This window comes from Triturus cristatus, chromosome 2_2 (genome assembly GCF_964204655.1).
Source record: "Triturus cristatus chromosome 2_2, aTriCri1.1, whole genome shotgun sequence".
NCBI classification, from domain to species: Eukaryota; Metazoa; Chordata; class Amphibia; order Caudata; family Salamandridae; genus Triturus; species Triturus cristatus.
Genome location: NC_140582.1, coordinates 777,406,051 through 777,431,096, shown reverse-complemented (window position 1 = coordinate 777,431,096; position 25,046 = coordinate 777,406,051).

Genomic DNA, 25,046 nt, shown 5'->3' with positions numbered 1-25,046 from the left:
GGCCGGGGGGGGGTCGGCGCGTACCTACGGGGGCTGGGGGGGGTACGGTGCGTACCGGGCCACCTACTCTGGTCGATTCGCGCCGTACTTCGCTTTTGCGGCACTTTTTGGGTGCCGTGAAAATATTGCCGTCCGGACTGCTGTCGGTTCGAATCGTAATTCCTGGTTCGTGAAACGCTGCCTGAAAGCGTCCCGACGTCACGTCGCAGCATTCCCGGATCACATTCGTATGTATATTTTCGTCGGTCGGTGTTTTTTACGATTCGTACGGAAATGGTGTTTCCGTGCGAATCGTAATTCCATGTTTGTAAAGTTTTACGACCGGGTACGAGTCGGACGGGGAATTCGCTCCGACCGACGGTTCGTACGCGGTTTTTACCGGATCGTAATCGGCACCATAATCTTTTTTGTCGTGTACATAAAATTGACGAAGACATAGGAACTTATGTAGCTGCTTTAGAGGGACTTTCCCTAACTTGTCGTTTCGAGGGATAGGCTGATTCACTAATACGTGACCAAATTGTCAGGTGCACCAAACAAAAAAGTACGAGAAAAACGTCTTATTAAAGATTGTACATTAGAAGAAGCGGTGAAAATAGCGAAGGGGCTAGAGCATACAGATCTATGGATAAAAGAAATGGAGAGGTGTAGTCATTCAACAATGCAAAAGGCTAGCGATGTACTTCCAAAAGATTTAAGTTCCAAGGGGTCAGAAATTCATACATGTATTGATGAAACTAAAACAATGAAAAGTTCAGGAAACATACAATCGAGAATCCCCGCCAAGTCCACGGAAATTTACCGTACAGAGAAGGTAATGCCTGCAGTCAACATACGTTCAAAAAATATAACACCATCGATCAATGTACGTACTTTTAAATGTTATCGATGTGGTGCTCCTGGCCATATTGCTTCGAGCACCAGGTGCACAGCCAGAAATGCCATATGTAGAGCGTGCGGTAAAAAGGGGCATCTTGCCAAAGTGTGTAACTCTAAAACCCAATACGTACAAGAAATTGACGACACTTGTGAGAGCATCCATGAATTAATGCTATGTGTAGATGTCTTACCTCTCCCTAATGAAACAAGTTGTAATGTTATCAATTGTAATAACATTAATATGGAAAGTACTGATAAATTGGAAAAACCTCATTCCACTATCAGTTTAGACAAGAACGATGTAAGAATGTTAATTGACTCAGGAAGCTTGTATACGTTGTTGTCAAAAGACATGTATATCGAAGTATGGGGAGAGGCGAGTGAATTAGAAGATTGGAATAGTCCCAATATCAAAGCTGTTGGTTATGGTGGCAGAACAATTGATATATTAGGGTTTAAGTGGGTTTGGAGGTGAAAAGATTTATGGACGAGTAAATTTAATAAAACAAGGTTCTAATTTACTTGGTTGGCGTCACCAGAAGGATTTTAGGATTATGCTAAACCCAAATGCTAGTGAGCCAGTGAAATCCACCTTTGTTCATAATATTGATGACTATGAAGCAAACGTAATGGGAAAATTCTCCAACGTATTCTCTGATAAATTAGGGAAGCTTGTAGGATTTTCCCACGAGATCATTTTAAAAAAGAACGCTATACCAATTGTTCACAAAGTATGGAATGTTCCTCGCTTAATGAGAAGGCCCCTCCAAGAAGAGTTGAATAAATTGTTAAAACAGGGAATTATTGAACCTATTGAGGCTTCAGAGTGGTTGGCTCCCATAGTGGTTGCCCCCAAGGATGGAAACAAAATTTGTTTATGTGTGGACTTGCGCGATTTAAATTGCAACATATGGGTCGATAGGCAACCGCTTCCTAAGATTTCTGAAATGTTGACCGCTATGGGTGGAGGTGTGGTTTTCAGTGTAATAGATATGTCGTCAGCCTACCACCAAATTGATCTTTGTGAGGAATCAAGGCATCTAACCTCATTTGTAACACCGCTAGGAGCATTTCATTATCGTAGTATGCCATTTGGTTTGGCATCCGCTTCAGCAGTGCTCCAAAGGGTCATGCAAAAATTATTTACGGGATTGGAGAATGTCTTATTCTTTCAAGATGATGTACTAGTTGTAGGAAAAAGTGATGAACATCATGATGTCGTGCTTTTTGAAGTCTTAAAACGAATGGAGAGCCATGGGCTGACGATTAAAAGAGAAAAGTGTCAAATGAAGAAAGATTCTGTGACGTACTTGGGTCACGAGATATCCAAAATGGGGATCAAACCAAAGAAAAGCATCGTTGTGGCTATCAGCGATGCTCCCGTTCCACTCAATAAAGAACAGCTAAAATCCTTCCTGGGTTTAGCAGAGTATTGCTCTAAATTTGTGAGTGGATTCACAGAAATAGTGGAACCTTTGAGACAATTGATGAAAAATGGTGTTGCATTAGATTGGGACAGAAAGTGTGATGAGGCTTTTAGATCGGTAAAGTACTGTATACTTCATGCTCCCACGCTAGGACATTTCAACGTAAATGCAAAAACGTTCATTACTACTGATGCTAGTTCTGTTGGTATTGGAGCTGTTTTGACTCAAGTATACAATGGTGATGAAAGAATTATTGGTTTCGCGTCTAGAAGATTGCAAGGTGCGGAGGTATCATATTCTGTTATTGAGAAAGAAGCCTTAGCTTGTTGTTGGGGGATTAAGCATTTTCGTTATTTTGTTTGGGGATTACCTTTCAAGGTTCGTACTGATCACAAGCCCTTAATACATTTGTTCAAAGGTGGTAGAGGCCTAGAAGGGAATGTTACCCCAAGAATTGCCAGGTGGATTCTATCAGTGATTGAATATAATTTTGAAATGGAATACGTGAAGGGTTTGAGAAATGTTGTAGCTGATTGTTTATCTAGATTGCCGGTGAATGTCAATGATATAGACCTAGAAGAGAGAGTAGAGGCGATTAGGTGCAGTGAGGAGCAAGCATTTGAGAAAGACCAATGTGAAACTGCTATGTTAAATGATGAAGTATTACGAGAGGTCATGGGTTGCATATCAGCAGGATGGAAGGACGCTCATAGTCAGGATATTCGATTGAAAAGCTATTGCAATGTTGAAACAGAGTTAAGTGTGAGTGAAGGAAAGTTGTGGAGAAGAAATAAACTAGTTCCACCAAATAGTCTCAGAGGAAAAATAATGAACATAGCTCATGAGGGACATCTGGGTAGAAACATGACCAAGAGGCGTGTGCGACAATCTTTTTGCCCAGGTATGGACAATGAAATAGAGGAAGTAGTCAAGGATTGTTATGCATGTGCCACCAGTGACACCAGTGACAAGACAAAAGTTGTGAGACAACCGCCACTAGTATGTACTGACTTTCCAAAGCGTCCATGGGAAAGGGTGGCGATTGATTTTCTGGGGCCTATTATTAAGCTAGGTTCAGGTAGTAAGTTCCTGATGGTTTTGGTAGACTACCACTCTAAGTAGTTTGTTGTTTAAAGTACTGATTGTATTGCAACTGAAAAGGTGATTGCATTTATGGAAAGGGTGTTTATGAATGAGGGAATACCCAAGACACTTGTGTCAGACAATGGGGTTCAATTGGTTTCTAAAAGAATGCAAGATTTCCTCTCTAAATTAGGAATCAATCATGAGAGGGTTGCGTTGTTTAGACCTCAAGCTAATGGGTTAGTGGAAAGAATTAATCGGTTGATAATGGAGAACATCCAACTCTCTATTTCAAATAGGTTATCATGGTCAGAAGAGCTCAAAAAATTGGTGTGGTCGTACAGAGTAACACCACATTCAGTGACAGGAGTATCTCCTTTTGTCTCACTTAAAGGTCGAGAAGCGGGTATGAAGGAAGTTCCAGGTTGGCTCAGGAGTAAGGAGTGTGTGTGGGTAGATCGTGATGCAATGAAGAATTCAAACCCGACAAAAGGATTCTGCAAAATATTATAACATCAGGAAAGGGGTTAGAGACCATGATATAAATGTTGGCGATTGTTTTGTTACAAGAAGAGGTGGAATTGTTATAAAAGGTGACAGTACATTTTCTAAACCAATACAGGTTAAAGCAGTGAAAAGGGACATTCTCATCTTAACTGATGGGTCTGCTTGGAGCGTAGGAAATGTTTCTAAATGTAGTGCTCCTACTCCAATCTTACAGGATTAATTGTCCTTTTTTATTTCAACTATGTGATCTTACTATTAGGTCTGTATTTTTATTGCATAATTTATCAATTAATTTTCTTATAGGTTTGATTATTGTATTATGTATAAAGGGGAAGATGTGTAGAGTCTTTCAATGGTAGAATGTAAGGCTTGTTGCTAGGGTGGAATGCTGATCTTTGAAGTGGGGATGTTAGTGCTGCAGAGATGGAAGAACAAGCTGGAGGTACATATCCCATGTACTACTAAATAAAGATTAACAACACCAATACTGGATTGGAGTGGATCTTTACACTAACGATTTGTAAGGTATTTCATGATGCAGTTGTGGTTCAGGAAGAGCGTAGCTTATTCTGCCAATCCTTGGCACAGCGTGGTATAAAAACAAATACACAGCCTCCATGATGACAGCTAATAGTACACATGACACAGACATACATAGAGAGATCAGGGCCTTAACTTGGAACGTACGTGGACTCAACGATTATAGAAAGTTAAGGAAAGTCATGGCCTTCTTGTCAAGGCACGACATAGACAATACTACAGGAATCACACTTGCCCTTGAACAGTACCATGCTCCGTAGCAGGGGACTACCGAGAAATATACATGTGGAGGGCTTCCCCTCGCGCACACGTAGGGTGATCACTTGGGTAAACCCTAAATCCAATCTAAGACTGGAACCACTCAATACTGATCTGGAGGGTAGATTTGTGATTTCTAGATGCAGGGGGAAAGGTACGGAATTGATCCTAGCCAACATATATGACCCTAATTACGATAATCCGAAATTCTATGATTTGCTCTTAGAGAATATGCGTCGATATGGGGGAACCAACTCTGGGGGGCTGACTTTAATTGTGTGTTGAACCCACGACAGGATAGGTCGGGAGGACTGGAACGACACACCACTGTGACAGTATGTACTATTGCGGACACGATGATACAACTGGAACCATATGATATCTGGTGGCAGCACCACCCAGACAAGGGCGGGTACACACACTGCTCAGCATTTCATGACCTACACACTAGGATAGATTACTGGTTTGCTGCAAGGACTATATATGATCGGGTTCATTACTGTGTGGTGCTTCCTCATACTCTCTCAGATAATTCCACAATAATGCTGGTGTTGGACACTCCACAGAAATATATACCTCCTTTCCCCTGGCTTTTCCCACCATACTCACTATTGGGTACGGTTTTTAATCAGAGATGGCAGAGGCTATAGACACCTTCTTTACATGCAATATGGGGTCAGTGGACACATTCACAGCAGTATGGGAAACATTTAAAGTTTACATATGTGGGATAGCCAGGGAGTACCATAAACATAGGGGTATATGATTCCCAGGTTATGAATTGATTGTATCTACATATGCAGATGATATGCTGCTTTATGTTAGGGAACCTGACCATAATCTGTCTCCAACATTGAGGGAAGTTGTGAGGTTTGGCACGGTGTAGGGCCTTAACGTTAATTGGACAAAATCACTACTATTTCCCCTTACTCCTGCTACCATGCCCTTCACGCCTGATTACTGGCTACAATGGACGACGGAGCCAGTACGGTATCTAGGAGTTAAAATACACACTGAGACAGAGGTGGTGTTCAGAGAGAACAACAGGGTTGCAATTAACAGGTTGTAGGAAGAGATTGACAAATGGATCAGATTGCCACTGTCTCTAGTAGGCAGGGTGTTGATTATGAAAATTGTAATACTCCCCCGTTTTCTGTTTTTATTTGCTAATATCCCTATGGTCCTTCCTGGCTCGCTCTTCTGCATGCTCACTTGCGGGTAAACATGCACGTGTCAGGTGGGACATCCTCACACTTCCTTATTGAATGGGGGAGCTGGGAGCCCCAGATTGGTGTTACTAGGGCATTCCAGGCTCCTACCAAAAGCAGTCAGGCGACTGGTAGACATGGGTCTTTTGAGAGCCAGACGCAGAGTTGCAATATGTTGGTCAAGGGGCCCGACCCCTACTATTGCTGGCTGGTCAAGGGATATGATGTACTGCAGTACATAGACTGAGAACTATAGCGAGCTTCTTCCCCCGCGCAGTCGTCCGAAAAACGTCTGGGCACTGTACAAGACATACCTAGCGACTAAGGATAATGAGACTGAGAGTGCTGACACCCCTGCACTCGGAGAAGAGGAGATTGGAGGGACAGTATTGTGGATTGTTGTGGATTGTTACTCGATAGGAATACTGAGGTCAGAATGGTTAAAAGCCAGTCACTGCTGCAATAGCATGCTGAGGAGGCCAAAAGCGGTCCTGTGCTATGGAAAGAGTTGTAAGCATTGTTGAACTGAATAGATAATAATGTGGTGACATTGAACTGTAGTTATGGAAAGCAAACATTACAGGACATACGATGGCCTGATAGACTGTGATATTGTAGGCTGCATTTGATTTCCGTACAATACTGCCAATGTCTTAAATGGATTTATGTCTCTTTGTTATTCAGAAAATGTAAATAAAGGTTTAAAAAAATATATATATATGTATAACTCGATCGGTAGACCATTAGGGCCCAGAGTCTTGCCCGATTGGAGGTTTCTAATTGCCTGAGCAATTTTGTTGGTGAAATCACTATCCAGTTCGTTTTTTTCCTGTGTGGTTAGTCTAGGGAGTTGTATATCTGAGAGCAGAGACAGTGAGTCCTACTCCGATAGGGTGGAACTTGCCCGGTATATAGAGCGATAATGCTCAGCAAACTTGTTGGCTATTTCTTGTGGATCGTTATTTTCCCACACAACTCGTCTGATAATTCTGGTACCAGTCTACTTGCCATCTCTTTCTTATCTAACCAGGTGAGCAGCTTATCAGCGTTGTCCCCTATGTCATACAGTCTTCTGTCCTTGTCTCTGCCCAACGTCTTGGCCATGTAAGTGGCTATAGATTTAAATTCGTCTCTTTTAAGTTTCAGGGCATGTAATCTCTCTCCCTCTTCCTCTTTCTCCAGGAGGAGGATCTCATTCTCCAGACAGATAAATCTTTAGATTTTTCTTTTCGCACACCTGCAATCAGTGAAAGCGCCTGCCCCCTCAGTACTCTTTTAAAGGCTTTCCACAAGGATTGGGATGATCGCACTGAGTCCTTGTTTTCCAGGAAGTAATTATCTATGGCTTGCAATCATGCAGTTTTGACCACGGGAATTCGAAGGTTCCAGGGGTTGATTGGAGCTATTCTTCCCACCCTTTTCTCACCCAGGACCAGCTCCATCCATATGGGAGAGTGGTCAGAGATACCTCTCGCCATATGTTTAATATCACAAATGTCACCTATTTGGGATGCTGGAACAAGGAGGTAGTCAATACGAGACAGGCTATTATGTGCCCCTGAGGGGAAGGTGTGCTGGATACTATCAGGGTGGTATATTCTCCATGCATCTGCAAGGCCCAGTGCATCTCGGAAATCTGGGAGCCATCTTTGTGAGGGACCTATATCACGGGGGTGGTGGTCGAAAGAGCCCGATACAACTGAGTTAAGATCTCCACCCAGGATCAGGTAACCGTCCGGGAAGGACAGCATGATTTTACCTAAGTTTTTAAAGGTTGGGCCCTGTAATACTGGTGGAACATATACAGACATTAGCGTAAGTAGCTTCCCCTCCCACTGCCCGGAAACTGCTGCATATCTTCCCATCTTGTCGGACCAGGAGTGCTGTATACGGGAAAGAATTTTTAAACATGAGGCCCACCCTTCTAGAGTCCGTGGTGAAACCGGACTGCGCGACTAGTCTGTAGCCCCATCTATTAATTACTTTGCAGGAGTTGCCTACCAGGTGTAATTCCTGAAGGAGTATGACATCCAGGGCGTGTCGTTTGATATATTGTAGTACGATGCTACGTTTCACTTTATCCCCCAGCCCGTTGACATTCCAGCTCAGGAGCCTAAAGCTTTTGTCCCAATGTGTACTCATTAATGCGGCTGTAAACCATGCATTCCTTCTCCTGTCTGCGAATAGTCGACGTTGCCTTCTCTAAAAAGAACTGAATCAACCCTAACTCAACCCCACTATCCTCCTCCCTGCTCCCCTGCACTCTGGGCCTAAAACTGCCTATCACTCAAACTATGCAGAGTGAGTGTTGCCCAAACTTTAATCTAAAAGTAGTAAATAGGAGGGGTGAAGAGCTCCGCCACCCCAACCCCTCCCCTGATCAGTGGAACGTTCAGACTCCCTGGGGGGCCAAACTAAAACATTTAGGTACATATGATAATTAGCACGTTTAACCAAACCATTATTCACCATTTAGGCTCAGTATATCACTGCAAGTTCTTGTAGACCATGCAAGTAAATGTTCGAAGCCAGTCCATGGCGCCTGACATCTCACAGACAGTTCTACCTGTTAACATGGTCCGGACCGCCTCTTAGCGAGAGTTGTGATCTCTTGCCCCTCTCCAACCCATCCAGTCCACAGCCGCTTCGGGATGGTCAAAAAACCAGGCTTCGCCCTCTGCCTCTACACAAAGCTGGGCCGGGAATAGCAGAGCGTACTTGATCCCCTCGTCTCTGAGTTTTTTGTTTACCTTGAGGAATGATCAACGCTGTTTCTGTACGTAGAGGGTGAAGTCTGGGAAGAGATCTCCGAGTTCTCAAACCTGAGTGGAGGGGCCTCTCTGGCATTTTGCAGTATGGCATCTCTGTCCCTGAAGTTTAAAAACTTTGCCAGCATCGGACGAGGAGGCGCAGCAGGTTTCGGCCGTCCTCCGGGGACTGTATGTGCTTTTTCCACCACCAAGATTTTTGATAACCCCTTAGGTTGAAGGTGGTTGAGTATGAGGCCCCTCTGCTTGTTCTGGTTTACCAATGATTCGTACATTGTTCCGTCTAGTGCGGCCTTCATAATTGTCCAGCTTCTCCTCTGCAAATTTATGAAAGGCCTGCAGGTCCTTGATATCTTGCTGTATTTGTGAGGTGTCTCCGATCAGATTAGTGGTGACGTTCTCCATTTGCTTCACCTTCTCCTCGATTTACGTCAGGTCTGCCCTGATGAGTGTCACTTCTGATGTAATTGTGTCCATTCTCTGTTCTAATGATGATCGGACCCCCGAGATGGCTTCCATAACATCCTTCAGTGTGAGTTCGAGGAGCTCCCCCTCCAGGCTGACCACCATTTTCCTTTGGTGTGATGCTCGGAGTCAATAGACTTTGGCACAGCATATTTGTCCAGTTTCATATGCTGTGTCCCTTTCAGACCTTTCACTCCTGACACGTTCTCTCCAGGTGTGCAGGGCCAGGTCCTGCCATTCAGATCAAATCGCACTACCAGCGGGTGAGCATCCAACAGTTACACCAATGGCTTAGGTATGCCCTGAAGACTGTAGGGGCCTACCTTCACTAACTCAGCGTCGGAATGGAAGAGAAGAATCCGCAGAGTATCTCAAGGCGTTTGTGACGCAGGTGGGTGCTGCCGATGTGCAACTCAAGCCCAGTCCTCCTCCTCCTAGTTGGCGCTCAACTCACTCTGAGTTGCTCATGTACTCACACACGGTTGCCAGGTTAGGTTGGTGCCCCCAAGCAACCCTCATGGCCTCAGGTGACTGTGGTTTCCATGCCGGATATAGCCTTTTATCACTCACAGGTATTCTGAACAGGTCACTCCGGGCCGTACACGCTGTCGGGGCACTGTGGAGCTACCCTACTGTCCCCACCTCTCCCACCGGTCCAGCGACTTCGGAGCTACCACAATGGTAAAACTCACCGCTCCCCTCTGTTGCGTTGGTCTCAGCAGCTCGCCGATGCCGCCTGTGGCCCCTGGTGTCTCCGTGTTTTCACTTCCTGTGTGGTGCCGGAGAAAGGCCCTGACCACAGCCTCACGTTATGAATGGGCCGGAGCAGCAGCGTCGGCAGGCCCCTTTACGCAGTACACCAGCTCCTGGCCTCAGTGTTCAGAAGGCTGCCTGGTGTAATGCCACTATCTCAGCTATTCTGTGGCCCATAGGGTCGGTTTTTGTCTCATCAACGCCTGCGGCAGTTCCGATGGCCCACTCGCCTTAGGAATGACTGATTAGCGTGGTGGATTGCGGGGAGGGGTCAGGTGCGTACAGAGCTAAGCTATCAAGCTGCCATTATGCTCCGCGGCAAAGCCACGCCCCCATTCAGCTTTTTAAACCACTTATTCCCCACCTCAAGAGGGATGGCCCGAAATAAGTAAAATATTTTAGGCCTAAACATAATTTTCATAATATTGCTCCTACCAATGCAAGACAGACATAAATTATTCAATCTCCTGAAGTCCAACTGAGATTTTTTAATCAAGGGATTCAAATTAATGTCCATGATTCTCTCAATTTCCACCTTAATATTAACACCCAGATAAACCTGTACAGTATAGTCATGAAAAATGTCAACCTTTTGGCTCTCTACCTCCGAAATGTCAACGTTAAATGTCCCCAATGGTTGAGGGGGTGCCTTTGGTGGTGTTGGGCGCACCAGTACCGTGTGCGCCCTCTCTATGGAGATGAATTTCAGAGGTGCGTCTGAGAGCCCCAACCTCAACATTCTCTCCTCTATGCAAAATTACATTGAGGTATCCTCAGCTTGTTCCGGGAGAATGACAAACCGTCAATTCTCACGTGTGCTCCAGATTTCCAACCCCTATTCCATTCTACCTCTACAGGACCCCTCCCCCATCTGCGAAGACACCTACCTGGCATCCAGGCATTCTACACTAAGTTCCATTTTGACCTCCCCGGCTAGCAAAGGTAATAACTTTGTTTATGCTACGGATTCGCCCAGATCCAGTCTGGTAATAGCACCATTTTCAGCGACTGTTCTTCATTCTGCATGTGCTTTTTCCACACGCATGCTACCCTATCACGCTGGACGCATCAATTGCTCTTCCCACTTCCAACTTGTAACTGTCATATGGCATGCAAAAGTCACCTTCGAGAATGCCACAAGAGATAGCCGTAATTGTCGGCACTATTACTATGTCACTAACACCATAAGTCTACAATAAGCACAATACAATTTCATGTATGGTGCAGTCTATGATCAACTACAATCTTTTTCCTTTCAATCTACATATAGTTTTAAGCTATGCATGCTCTACCTTGATACCTGATACAGGACCTGACAATTTTTACCCCTCTCTCATGGCAGTGCACTTTTTCATGTGTTGTGCACGGCATTGTAAAATAGATTATGTATTAGTCTTTATAGGTTATTCTTTCTTCCACTGTCCTAATCTTGAAGGCCCAAAAATGCGCCAACACCACCACCCGGAAGATTCCCATCGATAGAATAGATAAATTCTGCAAAAAGAATTCTGTGGCCACACACTAGGAAACAGATGGCAAATTTGTCCTGGGTGTGTGTTCCCGCTATAGACTACCTCTTTTATAGTGCGTGCAAAAATTAAGAAGCATGTCCATACAATTTATAGACAACTGGAAGACTGAAGAAAGTTTCTAGTTGCACGAAAGTTGAATACTGAGAATTTGTACAGCACAGTATAATGTTTATTTTGTCTTTACTGTTCATTGAGTGTAATATATGTATGATTGTATGTCATAAGTGTTAGATTTTGCAAACTTCAGGTACCTGTACCCAGGGTGAAAATTACTATACTTGTTAAAAAAATCAGAATAAATGTTGCTTTGTATAATTACATACATCACCAGTGACTAATTCATATGTTCACAGTGGAAAGAAAGTACTTTGTATAACAATTCATTCCCATATAATACCACTGTTTCTTGTTTGAACTCCTCAGTTGCAGCTGCTTGGAGACCCCTGGTGTCTGAATACTAATCCACAGGCCAAACCACACTTCCATGTCTCGGTGGGAGCTCCTTGTCCTCAGTCCAAGGCGCTCAATAGGGGAAGAATAGGCAGGATGTATGCCAGAATTGAATGGCAGACAGGAGGTCAGCGCTCAAGCATCCATCATCCATGACCGACTTGATAGACAATGTTTAAGCAATCTTTGGTCTGGAGATTTAAAAGCAGTAGTTCTGGTTGTGAAGTCCTGGAGCAACAGTTCAACATCCAGCATCTTCACGTAATTTTCACAAAAACGCACTTGATTTTACTTTTATGCTAGATAATTCGGAATTAATTCAAGCCCAATACTATTAGCAAACCTAGGCTAATTAGAAACTACAAAGTTGGAATAGGCTTTTAGGATGCGGTCCAGCTTGATGGCAAATTTAATTCCAAAGAGATAACTTCAATGGGAGTTCTGATGCACCGTTCCATTCGTTTTATCACATCTGATCCCTTTAATGGGAAGCTGAACCCGACAGAGCATCTGAAAGTCAATATCCTTGAGATCTTGGTGTTCTATACCCTTGTCAGTGGGTCAAAAGCCTAACACCATTCCTGTTGCTGCTACAGGCCATTTTAGTGCCTTTACAGGCGCCTTTTCACTTTTGCAAAACGGTTGTCATGCATGTTTCTGGTAGGTGTGCAGTGAGTTGACCACTATGAGGTGCTGATCAGTTGGTGAATTCGTATTACAGTAGAAACGTGTTCCCCGTGTTTTACTCGCCATAGAATCATCACTTTTAAAAACTGAACTAAGAAATCTGCTCTATTGAACACTAATAAGAATTTACATGATCTGAATGTCTGAATTCAGCTCTTTCCATTTGCTGAACATCGTTTCACAGCGAGTAATGATTTTTTAAATGGCACAATTTTTTTCATTTATTTGTGAATATCAAAAAGATGCATGATTCCCTTTGCTTTATTGCTCACTTTGTCCATTTGTTTTCTACATATTTCTTATTAAAGTAGGTGGCTGTGGGGTCAGTTGTGTCAGCTATTTAGCAATATTTCACTGTTTACAAATGGAAAATAATCTATGAGAATACATTACGTTAGATTACATTTTCCCAGAAAAATATAATGCTCATTTCGAATTTCCAATCCATTTTAATTTGCCTGTGGCCATTGTTGCATTCATTGTTTTAATTTATCTGCTGACAATGGTTGTCAGACACTATCATGTCTTTGCAGAAGGCAAAAGCAGTCTTAAAATGTCATGGTCGTCCTTCTATTTCTTTTCATTTTCCCAAAATGGTTAGTTTTCAGCCACATAAAAGTTATGTTTAAAGGATTTTAGTGTAAATTATATAATTACGCTTATTATCTCATCATTTGAGTAACTCTTATTGGCAGATTCTGCATGTATGGTTCATAGTCAATGCATACTGTACTTTGATGAGGCCACTTTAGTACCACAGCTTTCGAAACAATGCTGCAAAGGCTTAACAAGCATACCGAAATTTTAGTAAACAAATAGGGCCTCGTTTAAGAGAAGTGTCTCATCGCAGCATGAAAGCAACCATGCAACACGTCTCAGTACGCCCTCCTTGCGACATAATGGATGCTTCATATTTACTGCATGATGCAGCATGTCGCAAGGAATGACAGATACGTCAGTATTACTGGTGTATCTGTTGGCTCAAAAATGGCGCATTGCTGGGGTGTGTCTGAAAACAGATGCAACGCCAGCAATGTGTCCTTTCACATGGTGAAAGCTGCATGTGAATGAGCCTTCGCCACCCTTAAGCTTGCCATGAGGCAGGCGGAAGGTTTTGACACATTTTCATCCTAAAAGTGGCGCAGTGCTATCTTATACATTTCACTGCACCACTCCTACGACCCTTTCTTGCAGGGGAACGCCCACCCTGCATACATTATACCTGACGCAGGTATATTGTGGCGCAGGGGTTAATAAAGTGACGCATCTGCTTAAATGCGTCACTTCGTAAATATGGCGCAACATGGCGCATATTTTATGCCGCGGCTGCATTACAAAAAGTGACGCAACGGCGGCGCAAATGTGACACAGGGGGCTCAAAAATAAGCCACATAGTTCTTAACCTATTGACTCATGTAGACTATTGGAAGTGGGATCCCTGCCCAACAATTTCTGTGATTGGAACCTTAAAACAATACACAAAAATGGGTATACCTCAAACAAGGGCAAAAATTAGGAATCATTTTATTCAATTCACAAACATAAACAATGCAAAAGGTGAAGTCATAATTTTAATGGGAATATTGGAGCATTTCCAAACATCGTTTTCATTCTAAAGGTGACACAGTATATTAGACTACATCATATCGTCATGTTTCTTGGCTCTTAATACATGCTCTCTTTTTGTCAGTGCATAACAGTGCTTCAAATGAGGTCAAAAGTCACACATATTAGATTCTGCTTCCTCTACTTGCTGTGCTCTCATAAATAAGGAGGATGCCAACATAATTTAAACTTTCAGTTTCAAATACCTGACATTTGTAGATCATTTAAAAAATTTCAGTTTTAAATTATATTTTGTTTGAATACTTTAAGAAGACCAAAATGTAGCAGTATTTTTATTTCTCAATCCATATAATATATACGTCCACTTAAAGGGGCAATAATTGAAAAAATACTTAAAATGGCACAAAATTTGTATTTATTTGTGAATTTCAAAATGATGTATGTTTCTCTTTGGTATTCCCTTTGCTTTATTTCTCACTTTGTCCGGCAATTTGTTTTCTATATAGTTCTAATTAAAGTAGGTGGCTGTGGGGTCAGTTATGTCAGCTATTTAGCAGGGGCGGCTCCTCTGCCATGGCTGAGGAGCGTGGCCCCACTGCTTTCAAGCAGTGCGAGAAGCAACAACATAAAATGATAATAACTTTAATTATTTACAGGGTGCACAGCTCTGGAATGTACTATGACACACCTTTAAATGACTGTGCCAGGCAGACACCCAGTCAATTCATCCTATTACATTTAGGGGCCGATTCCGATCCGGGTCGGAAGGCCACCGAACACTATCCGGCCGGAAAAACTATGAGCCGTACGTGTGTTTTCCGGCCGACTCGTACAGCTGTACGAGCGAGCCAGTACGATGCGAACTACATGAAGTTCACCGACCGAGTCGTTTCCAGGTCTGAACCGCTCCGTGCGTCTCAGTCGTAAGCTAACCGTGGCGTGCAATGGATGCGATTCACGACCGAGCAAGTACGATGCACGCGTCGGACAGCCTGTGCGAGCCGTAGTGTCCGGCTCGCAAAAGCTCCCGGAGTCGGATTTCGGGGGTACGCTTCGCGGACCCCCCGTCACCCGCAGCCGTACGACTCGCACACAGGGGGAGACCTATGGGTCTCCCCAACACAGGCACGTACGGTGCAGATGGCACCGACCCATACCCACTGTAGGGGGTGCACTTGTTTGAGATGTACCCATTCAGTCAATGGGAGCGCATGTACGCGTCGTACAACTGGCTCCCATTGACTTCTATGGGAGTCCGACCTAACCGAGTCCGACAGCATACGTGCTCATCGTACTCGCTCAGTCGGACTGTAGGGGTCCGGCTCAGTCGGAAAGCACTCCGGATCCGACTTGGTCGGAGTGCTTTCCGACCCGGATCGGAATCGGCCTCTCAATGTACAATTGAAAAGTTGCAGCAAATTTACGGCAGCAATGGGGGCAGTGTCTTAGTGAAAAGTGGTTGGATATTTGAACTAGAAGGTCTACCCTTCACTTTGCATGCAGCAATGTGCCCTGCATTTCAAAGGGAGCCAGAGATACCCCTGCAGGTAGGTGCAGTGAGTGCATTTGCTCACTGGGGGATGTCTGGTGGGTTGAAGGGACACTCTTTTTCCTCTTTCAAGAATCGCTTCCAGTCAGGGTACGCTGAATGTGAGACACCTCTTTGTGATGCACAGTCTGGATGACCCCTTGACAGGCCCCTTGCCTTACCTTTCATGCATTTAATACAGGGCTGGCATAGAGGCAAGGTGCTTCCTCATTGTGGGGTCATGCCCTCATGCAAATGAGGGAGCACAAACTTGACATGGTGCCAACACACAACTACTCCCAACTATAGCTGAATTAAAGAAAGGCTGCATAAGCATCTTTAGCTTCTTTTGTAATACCAAAGTGCCCTGGGGATGCAGAAAGGAGCTCGATACTCCTATTGTGCTCCTAAGACACTACGTGTCATAAGGCCCCGGAGTTCTGGTTCCTTGGAACTAAAAATAAATTCCTGAAAAAGCTGTACTAGTGAGGTGCCATTGACAGGTCGTGATGTATGAATCCTCTATGAATTTAAAGTAGGCAAAACCTGAGGAATTGGTCTACAATCGATACTCTTCAGGGTGGTGCTTGCAAAAATCCTGAAAATGTATCCTGGACACTTCAGTTCAGCCACTTTGCCTTAATTGGTGTAATTTGTCTTGCTCTATGCAATTTTCCTATTTCCTCTTGTCCACCATACAAGCAGGAGATAGATCAGCTCTTTGTCAAGAACTGGATAATTAATTTGCAAAACAGTAGCAAACAGCATTAAAGTAAAAAGCATGCCACAATAAAATTACTTAATCAATTTTGAAATTAAGCTAAATTATAAAGGCAAAAAAGCTGTGTAAAAATTGAAAAAGAGCAAAGGCAAACCCACAACATGTATTTTAATGTTTCAGGACAAAAAGTATCAAGAAAACACAATACACACAATACACATACTGAAAGTCACAGTTCACGGTTGACCAGGACCTGGGTGCAATTTAAGGCTCACCACAAAGGAGCAGGGTTCAGGTACACAAGATGGCTAATACTGGTTAAATGTTTTATCTTAGGGCTAAGATCTTTTCTGTTTTTCAAAATCTTCCAGCACAGAAAGAAACATGCTGAAGCAGCATGGATCCCTACAGTTTGATTTGTAATCGTTGAGCTCCAGCTGAAGCTAAGTAATACCAAGTAGTCTTCCATAGCTACTGAGATTACCTTGCCACCTGAAGCTCACTCCAAGTTTTACCTTTAGACTTAGGGGCAAATTTATATCTTTGTAGTACAGATACTACATCACAGTGGAGTATCTATACCACCAAGCTAATGGGCCTCTGGCCTGATTTGGCTACAGGCTGACCATAGGATTAATCACAGTGGAGACTACTCTATCTCCTCGCCGACAGCCCTGCGGAGTAAGGGCCGTCTGAGGCAGACCTTGAATTTCTGGCCTCCTGATTTAAATTGACAGAATTAGAGATCAGTTTGCACTGCCCATCACTGCCAGAAAAAGTTTGGCTGTAAGGGGCAGTGAAAACTGCCAAATGCTCCTCTAGCCATTGGGGAGGACTCCCCTGGCATGGAGAGAATTGTCTTTTTTATTTGCAAAAACAAAATCCCATTTCAGTATATTCTTTTTGAAAAGAAAACAGTTTGGTGCTGGGCTCCATCTTGTTAAAGGTGACCTGCATCAAACTGGAAATTAAGTGTCTATTCACCTGCCCACCAGCCGGTGCTTAATCTATAAAAAGATAAGTTCCAGGGCCTTACTCAGGTCACAAAAGCTTGTTCTTGCCCATTGTCACTGCCAAGGACAGTACCTACACAACTACTAACCATCACTCTGCTATAAGTGTGACAATTCAGACTGTTCAAGATCCCCAAAGCTTTAAGAATGGCTTGGCAGCAGGTATTAGTTGTTTAAAATGCATATTGAAATAATAATTGACTGTTGTTCTGCTTATCTTTAAATTACACGAACAGAACCACCATGTGTCAGCTGTCATAAGTACCGGTGTTGAAAATTAAGTGCCGGTGCTGAGCACCGGAAACCACTGGCTCAAATGAAGCACTGCCATCAGCCAAATAGTACAAAATCTCTCATATTTACCCAGGGGCCGACAAAATAGTACATGACCACTGCTGCTTAGCTGGCCATAGACTAAATAATGGAGATGGTGCACAATTTGACCAGTGGCCAGATAAATAGGGTGATGGAGGTCTTTATTTAGTCGGCCATAAATTAAAAAAAGGGATGTCAGGCAATGGTAGTGTGGTGGACACTTTGTAATGGGGATGCAACATGAATGAAACATTTGAAAGTAAGTCCATATACAAATGTACAATAGTTTGTAGAAAGGTAAGTGCAGGAATTAAGCTAATCTGTTTACCGATCCAAAAAAACATAACATCAATTTTGCTTACAGACATGTAGAAATCAAACAGAAGCTTCAAGGTATGGCACACCAATATTTTTCTTTTCTGTTAGGGGATTATTTGGCTGTCAGCAAAGAATACTGAGTATGGTTTTAAAGCATGTTGCATGAATGTTTTATTCACTAATGAGAATACATTGTTTTCTTAATGTTCACGATGCTCCTCTAAATGATTTTTAGAGCAGGGCTCGTTTTGGGCTTCTTATGGAAGGACTTGTGCTAGCTTGAGGCTTCTGCTTTAAGGGGGATTGTGCTTCATTAGCATTTCAAATTTGACAACATAGTAGCGGTCAACAAGCAGCAGCAAACAGGGAATGCAGATAGATAGGTGGTATCTGGGTTCTGGAGGGAGGGACACATTCAGTAGGCAATTGGTGTTTGGGGCACAGTGCTTTTGGGAATTTGCAGGAGATAAATTGAGTGAGACACTTTAATGCGGCTTCTGTGGAATGGGAAAGTGAAAGCAGGAGACAGGTAAGTAGTGCATTGGGTAATTCATAGGAGGTGTTCACTCTGCTGCAGTCTGTGAATAAACACACTTTTTCCTACTATTCACCCAGCAGACTAGGTTTAGGGCATTAATGCTTATATGAAAATTGATGCATTCATTGGTGAAAGTGAAATCTCATATTTATTAACAGAATCACATGTTGTAAACGCCACAACAACCTCTAATTGCAAATATGTAGTCAAGCAGGACCTGAGACCAAGGCCCGGGATTACTGATTGATAGGTCACAGGTGGGAGGCAAATGCTGAGGCAGGACATTCTTTATCAATCCCACTGATAGGCGCAGTGACATTCCAAGGGTCAAGGGAGATCGCCCAAATAAAGCAGACATGGCTGGAAGGGGTACGTGCACTCCTAAAGCACCATAAAAGTGAGATGCCACATCAGTTAGGAGCACATAGCCCATCAGGATCTGGCACACACAGTGATCACTTGCTCCTCTTGACAAGATATCCACTGGCCACATTGCTTCCAAGCGAGGTCGAGACCCAGCTGTGGTAACCATTAGACAATTATTTTACGACTCCAAAGGCAGCAACCAACATTCCTCACCATATATGGTAAGGCGGAAACTTTTATACCCCATCATGTTTGTATAAAAGAGGGACACAAACTGATTTTAAATGGAGACAATCCTCAGACCTTGAGCCTGTAACTGTTCTCCCAGCCGTAATGTTTAATTAAATAAACTGTTCCTTACCAAATGTCTCTTCTCCTCTGTTGATTAAGGGTTTTGTAACTAAAGTAACAGTCCCATGTTATGAGTGACGCAATCAGCCACACTGACATGTTAGTCACCTGCACAATGCATTTTGAGAATTTTAATTTGGATTTTTAACATGTTAGGCACTGTTTTAGTGGCAAGATCCTGTCTCTAGTGTTGTCCTGTTTGATGCGTGCTTGCATTAGGATTGGTTACTTTGCAGCTCTCCTTGTTTCCATTGAATGCTCCCGATCGACTCCATGTGTATAGCATGGCATTGAAGTCCTTTACCAAGAGCAGGGATGGCTTCCCGATCTAATTTTCATCAAATGGGATTTTGAGTGAGTATAAACTTTGCCCATGTGATTTGCAAAAAACAGATTGGCCGGGGAATTGAGTTTGAGAAAGGTTGCTCTCATGCTCACTTTGAGGCTTCCTGGGTATCGAGGACTGGGAGCTGTGATTGTCTTGTGAGTCCCCTTCTGGACTGCCTAAGTCATTGATGTCCTCACCCAATAGCCACACTGCCACCCTGCACAGAGTAGTATACATGTAAGGATTCAGGTGTATCTCAGTTAGGAGTAAAAACCCCATGGGGGGAAAACCCTCTTTGGCAGATCTGTATTTTCTTTTTGAAGAATGAGAATAATACTTAAAGTTATCAGCAAGGTATCAAAGTCCACCTGATGAACGACAAAAGAGTCAAACGAGAACTCCATGCATTGAATTCAGAAGATGATCCAACAGGTAGAAGCACAGGGGTGAAGAAGATGATTAAAAATATAGGAACAACTGACTTGTGAGGTATCTTCCATTTGACATTGCCTTCTTAAATATGATTCAGAAAGCAACTGCCATCGGAGGAAAAAACTGTAGCTGTACCTCATATTGGATTGGGAACTTCAAAAACATCCTATGAACAGACCAGCACCTTGGGAAGGGCTGGTTATAAGACTTATCCACGCCTCTTTCCAGAACATTCTGACATTTGTTTTGGTAAACAAAGAAGAAGCCCAAGTTTGTGCTAACCTCCAGAGTCCCACTGCCAACCCTTATGCCTGGGACGAATGTAGCTCACCGTACACCACTCTGGGTGACCACGAGCACAGAGATACCAGGGGAGACAGGACAGTGCCGATGCTCTGCCATGCGCTGGATGGGGCATTCTGAAACAGGATGTGTGGCGTCAGATGGAACGCCTCTTCCTTTCGTGAATGACGTAGTCTCTTGTAAACTCAGCTCATCTCTCCTTAAGAATTCCTCTCCCTATTGTGTTTTTGTCGCTGGCTAAAATGTGAGTTTAATCTACAGTTTGCATGTTGATACTATTCTCTGCTGATGTTTTCCAAAGGAGCAGATTATTTACATTTCATTAGAGAATTTATAAATTTAGGTCGACCGTTTTCGCTCCCAGTCTATCCACATTCCAGGGCACTGTAATAGCAATCCTTAGCACACGTTATAATATTTCAATGTCCATACATATAGCGTGTCTCCACATAAGCTTCAAACAAATAGACAAGAGAAATGAATTTGTCTTTCTTCTTCTTGGTTGTTCTTTTATTAATTGCAAGTCTTCTTAATTATTCAAAACAGCCACAAGCCAACACGTGTTTCGTCGCTACTGGGGAGTGACGTCCCGCGACTTTTTCAAGGCTGTGTTTACATAAGAGAATAAAGACTGGTATATATTTTGAGAAAATATATATGTGGAAAACATTATTAATATCACAACACCCAGGTGGTGGAAAAGAAACCAATGCGGGGTGTAAACAAAGTTTACAACCAGTTGAATGTATATCTTAGGAAGAATTTGCCATAGTAAACACATAGTGTACCTCTGTGAGTAAGATACAGAAGGTCTATGATCCTAATCAAGATGGAGAGAGCTGCCAAGAGTGCTTTAGGTGAAATTAACCGTTCTTAATCAACTTAAATAGGTGCTGAAAGTTGACCTGTTCGTTTTAACAATGTGATGTGAAAAAACTCAAGGTGTTCGAACAGTCCAATAGAGTGAATTTGCGGTCCTTGACTTAGTGAAAACACTCGTGCTGTACAATAGTGCAATTGCTGTGATTCGAGCTTAATTTGGTTAGAATATAGCTACCTATTTCCTGCTTGATTGTAGCATCTGGAAAGATTAATGTCACATAGTCAGACTAACGTCAGTAGAACCATTTACTCTAACATTTATTAGTAAACAGCAGTAATATAAAACGAAGTAAGACCTACATTGTAGGCGGTGATAATTCCAAACCGCCAATGGTTTCTGGTGTGGCGGCGTCACACGTGACCTCAAGAATCTGTAGTCCTGTTCTTGTATATGTAGTTTACCTTTCAGTACTGTAAATATTAAGTGAATTCCACATTGTAGGCAATTGCCAGTAACATAACTTGCAATAACACTACAGATATCCATCTGCTAGTATAATCTATGATATGATGCTCATACCAGATACGAGTCGCATCTGAAACAAAATACTGGTATCTGACTATACATAGGTAAGTATGTCCATACAAATGCCTTAAAAACTAGCGCGTATGTCCCAAGCGGGAAAAACATATAGTCTCAATTGAAATACCCATAACTACAACTGGTTGGCTCTTTATCCACACGTCGAACATTAACTTCTGTCATTCCTCAACTATTTAACCAAGGGTAACAAGTTCCGTACGTAAATTAACACGGTATGCCTTTCTAACAGCCTTCGATCGTTATGTATAACCACTATTCAAGCCCATGAGAGTTTTGGTCTCGACTTATGAGTGCTCACCTTATTCGACTGGTACGGTAGTCCTTGCGTGACGCCTGTCAAAAATCAGTGCCGAGTGCGCTCATGCAGGCTGTATCCTTCCCATATTTAAAGTTGGAAACCGGAACCGTGTGTTCTCGTTAGTTTGTGAATCCCGTTCCAACTCCCAAGGGCACCATCCCCACTATGTGGTTCAAGCCTTGGGTTGGTCATGGCATCCATATTCTTAAGTGGCTGAATTACATAAACTGCTCAGTTGATGTTAACTTCAGTAATAATATGGTATTATGCTTCATTTAGTTTTGCAGCAGTCTGTGCGCCCTTTTATGACAGCAGAAGTCACTGCCTGAATTACTTCAAGTCCTAATACTCGGCTGTTTTCTGTCGGGACATATAGAGCTAGTGCACTTATCTCTTTAGCATGAACAGAAAGCAGAGCAATATTGGCAGCTCGATAATTAATTATTTTATATTCGTTAGATGGGGTAAAATTGTAGCCCCTTTGTGTTTTTTTTTTATTCGTATGAAGAAAACAGATGCGCTTCAATGTCTTCTTTAGAAACTGAACCTTGTGGAGTCCAATTCAAAAAGGGCGTTGATTAAAATGTGGACATTTTTCAACATGTTATCAATCCGACATAACGTTTGACTCTTCAGACATTTCTAAAGTATTCCAAGGCATGCACCACACAATCTACAACTGTGGTGGATTTCCCAGAGTGTCCAAGTGATTAACATCCACTCCCACAGAATTTTCATCAGATGGATAATTTGGAATTCGACGATATGACCAAGATGTTATTTTGCACAAGAATCATTTTCCATTCGAGTGAAAATATATTTTTTCCCGTTGACATGAGGTCCTTCCCCACATCATTGTAACTTAGGTGCAAAATGTTTTGTGACTCTGCCCTACTTTGGATGCAGTTCATTTAAAAATGTGTTGTGATTGTTCGAAATATTATGCATATCCGAGTAAATAATTCATGTCACTAAATCCGTGTTTTTAATGCAACGTGCATTTCTGTATTACATTTGAAGCTGTTTTACACGTGTAATTAACTACATTACTGTGCTTTCTGCCCCAAAGGATGCAGATGATTTATGACTTTGCACATATGTGCATATGTCACCAATAAGACCGATAAAACGGCTTCTTTCCCTTCATTCATTCAGTGAATTAAAGATTTGCTTTTACAGCTTCAGGCTTCTGGCTCACACCGAGAATAATAGTTCTGCAGTTATTCTGCGACAATAACATTTCTGAAATTTCTAAAGATTGCAGATGAAAGACTAAAAGGCGAATCCTTGAGCTTAGCTCAAACAAAACAGGCAATATAATGGAATCTTTTAACAAAAACACATTTAAGAATGTGTTCCTGTGAAATGTTTAGATAGGAGAGAGAGTGTGCCTGCGCAATACATGCATTTCATGTTCTCCATTTAACAAGCATTTGCAATGCAATCGGTCTCGCCTTTGGGACCTTATACGTATTTAGCTATTCACATCTACTGTTCTTTAACATGGAGGGAAATTAAGCACCAAACTGCGTGACACGCCAGGTATGCCAAAACATGGAGTGAAATATTGCCTTTCTGTGGGAAATGGTATAGTCCAAAGGTCTGATTTTAATATAAAATCAGGGCCTTCGGTGGTCATATCACTGAAAATACAAGGTTTGAAAGACAATTTCTATGGACTGGAATCTAGAAATGCTAAAGTGATTCTGGTATGTTACTGATCTTTGCTGGTCGTTTTCGATCAAGAAAGTTAAATAGAGGCAGTTGCCAGAAAAATTAAAAAAAGAAAGTCTCTCAGCAGAAAGCAATTCTAGTATTTTTCTGACCTCTGCTGGTTTGCTTTCTATCAAGACAGTTAAATAGAGGCAGTTGAACAAAAAAAAAGTCCCTAAGCAGAGGCAGACAAGTCCTAGGGCTGATCTCCAGAGCCCACAAAGTACATACACATATAAGTATATAATAAGTATATACTAAAGTATATACAAGAGGTCTCGAATGCTCGACCTAAAAAGGAAAGTTTGTTGAAGGATTTTCTGTTGGAATATGAGCAGTACTATTTAAAAAAACGAACAGGTAGAGATGTTGAAGACCCTATAGTACAAGAAGAGTTTGTCATGTTCAACCTGACAAGTTGATATCTTCTTTCTGTCAGAGCCTATGAATAGCCAACTGTGATATCTATGTACATTACATACGCAAGCTGCGCCAGAGGCTGCATTGTGATCCAGGCAACCCCCTATTTAAGTGATCCACCTGGGGGAAAATGACTTAAGCTGGTGTTTCTTGGTACAGCTCATGAAGACAACAATTGCTGATATCTGTAAATTCATGGTGTCATGTGAACTATTGTGGGTGGGTTGGAGATCATTCCTCGCCATTTATTGCAGGGGTCGAGGTCTGAAGCTGCAGTTAAATTATCTCGCAGATGAGTTAACAGTGCTATGTGGAAATTTAGAGATCAAAGAGGCTTGGGTTTTTTAAGGCATGGCCCTAGCAATGTGCATACTAAGGACTATTTTGCAGAAGCTGGGGTCCACTATTCAGATGTGCGGTTGCATTCCTTGGCTTTGCAGGGGGCAGTAGAAACAGCAAGTTGTAGGTAAAAGTGGGCAGATCAAATTGGTAAGGCAGTTTTGGGGGCTCAGAGCTGATGTTGGCTGCCTCTGTGGCTTGGTGGAGTGACAGGGTAATCCAAATAATGTTGGTGTTAGAAGCAACCATGGGAGGGAGTACAAAGAAGGTGCTCCATGCCAGTTCCCTAGGAATTTTATGGCATGACCCCAGGATAAGCTCGACAAACATCGTTGACCTGCGGGGCTGCTGTAAACCTGAGCAACTGCGGGCTTGCCTGGTAATACTCAGTCCCTGCACATGATTTCCAGTCTCTGGACCATGGGGTCCAGAGTTTGCAGAAACCCCAAAAGGTATAAAGCCAGATGGTGTGTTGTCTGGGTTCATATGAGATAGGTCTAGTCCTTGTCCTCAA